This window comes from Ammospiza nelsoni, chromosome 13 (genome assembly GCF_027579445.1).
Source record: "Ammospiza nelsoni isolate bAmmNel1 chromosome 13, bAmmNel1.pri, whole genome shotgun sequence".
NCBI lineage: Eukaryota > Metazoa > Chordata > Aves > Passeriformes > Passerellidae > Ammospiza > Ammospiza nelsoni.
In genome coordinates, this window is record NC_080645.1 from 802781 (window position 1) to 808618 (window position 5838).

General features: G+C 60.9%; 1 pseudogene; it reads left to right on the forward strand.

Moving 5' to 3' along the window:
• Nucleotides 1-480: 480 nt before the first annotated feature.
• On the forward strand, nt 481-4872 carry LOC132079257 (Fc receptor-like protein 4; annotated as a pseudogene).
• The last annotated feature ends 966 nt before the right edge of the window (nt 4873-5838 follow it).

A 5838-nucleotide genomic window follows, 5' to 3' on the forward strand; every position in this document is an offset into this window, starting at 1 on the left:
GAGTGGGAGACCCCCACGGCGGGCACCAGCAGCTGCAGGGACCCCTGCAGGCCCCCCAGCACCTGCCCGTCCCAGTGGAACATGTGCAGGAGGGGGCTCGGGGCCGCAGGGGGCTGGGGGTCCTGAGGCAGCTGAGAGTCAGGGGGGACCCCTGGGTGGGCTCAGAGGGACCCTCCAGCACCGGCACAGAGAAGAGCTCTGGGAAGGAGAGGGGAGGTGAGGACTGTGACTCTTAGTGCATTGGGAAGTGGCTTTGGGGGTGTCAAGAGATTGGAGTTCTAGCCATGGGGGTGCTCACCGTGCACTGTCACTGTCACTGGTTCCGACTGTGCACACGGTGACATTTCAGAATCCACCAAGCCCCTGCAGCTGTAGTGGCTGCTGTGGTTCAGCAGCAGAGGGGACAGCAACACCTCAGTCCCATTGAGGGACCTCTCCACCTCTTTGTTCCCACAGTAGAATCGCACTCCAGTGACCGACATGTCCTGCCAGCACCGGCAGCGCAGTGTCACCGTGTGCCCCTCCAGCAGCGCCCCCCACGACACCTGCAGCACCAGCGAGTCTGGGGGACAGAGGGGTCCTGTCACAACTGATGGCACCAGGACCCCCCATTGGGTCACACCCAGAGCACCAGGGGTCCCCAGATCCAACATGGGGATCCCCCCACACTGGGATGCTCTGGGATGTCCCCAGAGCAGGGGACAGGCTCTGGTCACACAGGAGGTGACCCCTTGAGCGGAGCACACTCAGAGCCCTCGGGGTCCCTGTGTGTGCCAGGCTGGGGACACCCAAACCCCCCTCACCATCTAAGACTCTCACAGCAGAGCTCCTCATCCTCAGGACCCCAATTCCCCATGGACCCATTCCCATGACCCCCCATTCCCCTGGACCCCCATTCCCTGGACCCCCATTCCCTGGACCCCCCATTCCCCTGGACACCCATCCCTGGCTCCCCAAACCCCCTGAGCCCCCCTGCTCCTGGGAAGCCCATGTCCCACCGACTTAGCGACCTCCTTGTCCCCAGCATGTCCCCACACTGCCCACAGCCTGTCCCCAGCTTGTGGCCACCCTGCCCCCACCAGGTGCCACCAGCACATGGGGATGGACGTGACCTCGCTTCCTTCCCCTTCATCCGAAGAGCCACCAGCCAGGGGAGCAGTGGCCACAGCAGTGAGCGACAGCCAGTGCACATGGCTGGGGACACCGGGATGGCCGTGAGGGTGGCGCTGCTCCTGTGGGGTGAGTGGCCCGGGCACGGGCCGCACTGGTAGTACCCCGGGGATGGGCGCTGGTGAGGCAGAGAGTTGTGGGGAGGGAGCAGAGGGGGGCTGTAGGGTTCCCTGAGGTTCCCAATGCCAGAAGAGCCAGAGCTTGAAGTGACCGGGGTCATGGGGTGGCCGTGGGGACAGGAGAGGGTCAACAGGGCTGGACGGATAGGAATGTGGGGAGAGGCATCCTGGGGCAGGGGCAGCTGTGGGGACAGGGACACAGGGATGCAGGGATGCAGGGATGCAGGGATGCAGGGATGCAGGGAGAGGGAAAAGAAGACAAGCACAATGTGGATGGGCCATGGAGACAGAGGCCATGGGGCTGGCAGGGGAGACCTGTGCTAGCACAGTGTCCCCATCCAGACATCTGTGCCACACCAATGTCACCATGGGGATAGTTCAGGGGCAGCCTCTATGACCCATTCCCCACGTACACAACTGTCCCCATTGTGCCACCCCAACCCAGCCCTGTCCCTTCTCCCTTCCAGCCCAGACCTGCGGCCTCACTGGTGAGTCCTTGGGGGATGCCATGTCCCCACCCTGCTGTCCCCAGCCCCACGCTGGCCCTGGCAGGCTGGTGTCCCCTGTCACCCACAGGGGCACCCACAGGTGCCCAGACCACCCAACTCCTCATGGAGCCCCCCTGGAGGCCGGTGGTGCTGTGGGACCGGGTGACACTGACCTGCCAGGGCTCGGGGAACACTGGTGTCACCACCTGGTACAAGGATGGGTGGCGCTAGAGGCAGGGGGGACACAACCATCTCACTGTCACTGAGAGAGGCAACTACACATGTGAGAGACTCAGCACTGGGCTCAGCCCCACCGTGACAGTCTTAGATGGTGAGGGGGGTTTGGGTGTCCCCATCCTGGCACCCGCAGTGACCCTGGGGCTCTGGGTGGGCTCAGCTCCATGGGTCACCTCCTGTGTGACCAGAGCCTGTCCCCTGCTCTGGGGGCATCCTAGAGCATCCCAGTGCTGGCAGACCCTGTTTATGGAATTGGAGATCCCTGGTGTGCTGTGTGTGAGCCAAGACGGGGTTCGTGGTGGCATTGGGACCCGCCAGGTGTAACAGGACCCCTGTGTCCCACAGCCCCATTGGTGCTGCAGGTGCCAGCGCGGGCACTGCTGGAGGGGGACACGGTGACACTGCGCTGCTGGTGCTGGCGGGACAACCCAGTCAGTTCAGTGTCCTTCTACCATGAGGAGAAGAAACTGCAGGAGCTCTGCAATGGGACCGAGCTGTTCCTGTCCCCTTTGCATCTGCAACACAGTGGCCGCTACAGCTGTGGGAGCATGGTGAAATCCAGGCTATCATGGGGATGGGAGAAGTCAGAATCAGTGACAGTGACAGAGCATGGTGAGCACCCCACAGCTGCCACTCCAACCCCCCCCACAGCCCCTCCCTAGTGACTCGGGCTCACAAATCTCCCTCCCCTCTCCTTTTCAGAGCTCTTCTCAGTGCCGGTGCTGGAGGGTCCCTCTGAGCCCACCGAGGGGTCCCCCCTGACTCTCAGCTGCCTCAGCACCCCTAGCCCCTGGGGCCCCGAGCCCCCCTCCTGCACATGTTCTACTGGGATGGGCAGGTGCTGGGGGGCCCACAGGGTTCCCCGCAGCTGCTGGTGCCCACCATGGGGGTCTCCCACTCGGGGAATTACAGCTGCCAGGTGAGCTCCGAGGTGGGGGCCGTGCAGAAGAGCAGCGCCCGGCTCCGTGTCACGGTGCCCAGTGAGTGCAGAGATGGGCACAGGGAGCCTCCACAGCCTCCTCGGGTCCCCTGCCTGGGTACCTCCATTACTGCCCCGTTCCCCCCATCCCTCACTGGGTCCATTCACCCATCTCTGAGTCAACCCCACCCCTCTCTGCTGTTTCCCTGCAGTCTCCAAGTCCCACCATACCCTCTCTGGGTCTCCATACCCTCACTGGGGTCCTCCCATCTCCTGCTCCATGTGTCCCCTCATTAAACCCCCCATCCTTCCTTGGGGTACCTATCCAAGCCTCCCCCGCCCCAGCTCTGCACCTCCTCTCCTCTCCCTCACCGGGATCTCCCTGCCCCTCCCTGACCTCCCCCCAAGTCCCTCAATGTCCCTGGTGTCACCCCCTCCCGCAGGGGTTCTGCCCTTGAGGGTGTCTCTGTCAGTGCAGCCTTGTGCTGAGCTGCACGGTGGCCGCAGGGAGAGGTCACCTGTCCATTTCCTGGTACCCGGGAGGGCTCGAGGGTATCGCTTGGCACTGGCCCCGCCTCGAGCTGCACCACACAGGGGACAATGGCAGCGGCCACTGACAGTGCAGGGACAGCACGGCTGAGAGTGTCCCCCTGAATGTCACTGTCCTTTGTGAGCGGGACCGCCAGGCTGGGGGTGACCCCACTATGGCACCGCCATCCACCTCACCAGGTGCCAGCCCTGTTTGTCTCCCCACAGTGCCCGTGGCCAATGCCACCATCACCCTCAGTCTCCTGTCACACCAGGTGTGTGCAGGTGGCCCTGTGACCCTGCGCTGCTCGGTGCAGGTGGGCTCAGCCCCTGTCACCTTCACCTGGCTGCACAATGGGCAGGAGGTGGCCCAAGGTCCCCTCCTGGAGCTCAGGGCTGTCGATGTGGGACATTCAGGCACCTACCAGTGCACGGCCACCAACCAGCTGGGACAGGACGGGCACCAGGCACTCAGTTTAGAGCTGGCCCTGGAGGTGACAACACAGGAACAGGACACAGGTAGGGTCACTTGGGGTCACATGGGGGGTGCAGGACCCCCGGGGTTCTGGGTGACCCTGATGTGTCTCTCTCTGTCCCCAGCAGTGGCCGCAGGGGTCGGCGGGTCCCTCCTGTTCCTACTTCTGCTCCTGGCTGTCATTGGAGGCTGGCACTGGTGGCACCACCTGGGTGGGTGACAATGAGGGGGAATGGGGGTCCCAGGGATTGGGGTGAAACCCCCACAGAGTTTGAGGTCCAGAGGGCAGCACCAACAGCTCCTGACTTGGGTGAAGCTGAATCCCTAGTGATCTCACCTGGGGGTCCTGGGGAATTTGGGGAGGTCCTGCAGGGTCGTGCAGGGACACTGGGGGTTCTGTCAGGGGTTTGGAGGAGTTTGGGGTCTCAGTGGATTCGGTGGGTGATTCAAGGCTCATTAGGGGCTTCAGGGATGCACGAGGCTCCCAGGGGCAGTCAGAGGTCTCAGGGGTGTCAGGGGCTTTGAGGACTCCACAGTCACCCCTCCCTACTTTCCTTTGCAGCCCTCAGGAAACAGCAGAAAAGGTGAGCGAGGTGGGTCCAGGCCTGGACCCCCATTTTATGTTCATTATGACCCCCCACACCCCCACAGACACCCCCTTATCCTTGCAGGGCCCCCCCAGTGCCCTCGGCCCCTCCAAAGGCAGGGGAGGTGCTGTACAGCCAGGTCGTGCAAATGAAGAAGGCAGGAGGTGAGTACAGGTGGGGGGACAGGGACATGTCACCCTAGGGGTGTCACCTCCCATCCAAGTTCCCCCACCCGGTGTCTCTTGCAGTGTCCCCCTGTGCCACATCCCCCCAGGTGACCACTGCAGAATTGTCAGGACCCCATGGGCAACAGCAGGACTCCAGTGACATCTACGAGAACATGCTGTGACACTGGGGGCACAGGGGGCACTGGAGATCCCTGCCTGAGGGCATCTCCCACTGTGTGCCCGCCCCCCAGCTCCCGTGGGTGCCCACCATGCCATGGGGGGATGACCACAAGTGTGGGGTCCCATGTGGGGCTGCCCAGAGCTCCCCGTTCCAGTGCTCCCAGTACCCCCAGGAGCTCCCCATTCCCTCCCCCAGTACCAGGGGGCACAGGACCCTTGTCCCTCTTATGGGACCCAAAAAGCAGCTTTTTCATTAAACCAGGAGAAATGGTTTTTGTTTGTTCAGGTCTGCCCTGTTTGGCTCAGGAAGGAGGAACCTGGTCAGGTTTTTGTGCAAGTATTTGTGGGATTTGCAGGATTTTTGGGGCTCTATCTTGGTTTGAAAGACAGGTGTCTGTTAAGGAAGGAAGGAGCTTCTCTGGAAATGGAAAATATAAACCCCTTCCCTCTGAATTATTAAAATTTTGGAATTAAGGGGCTCTTAGGTAAAGATATGGGAGTAGGAATAGGAAAATGTAAAAATAAAAATAAAAATTGTTATAGATGAATAATGAGATGATTTGCTCTAACAATTAAGGAATTAATATTGTGTGAATATTAAGAGAAGTTTTATTGATGTATAGTTATGTTATTGTAGTTTATTGTTTAGATGTCCTCTGTTCTCCTCACAGTCCCCTTTCCTCATCCTCTGTATTGTCGCCACCGGGCAGCCTGGGTTATTTAGCACAGGTAAAAGGAAGGCGCGTACGTGTGCCCCTCCTACAGGGCAGCTGACAATGAAAAAGCTCCTTGCTACTGGAGGGCACAGCATGGCAACACCTGACGCACCAATCAAGTTGCAGGAAAGCAATCTCCACCAATAAACGGCAAAGAAGCGTTGACTGACAGACTTTGGGAGGGGCCAGGGTTGGCTGATGCAACCCCCAGAGGTATAAAAGGTGAAGCGCCCGTCTCAAAGATGGGTTGTG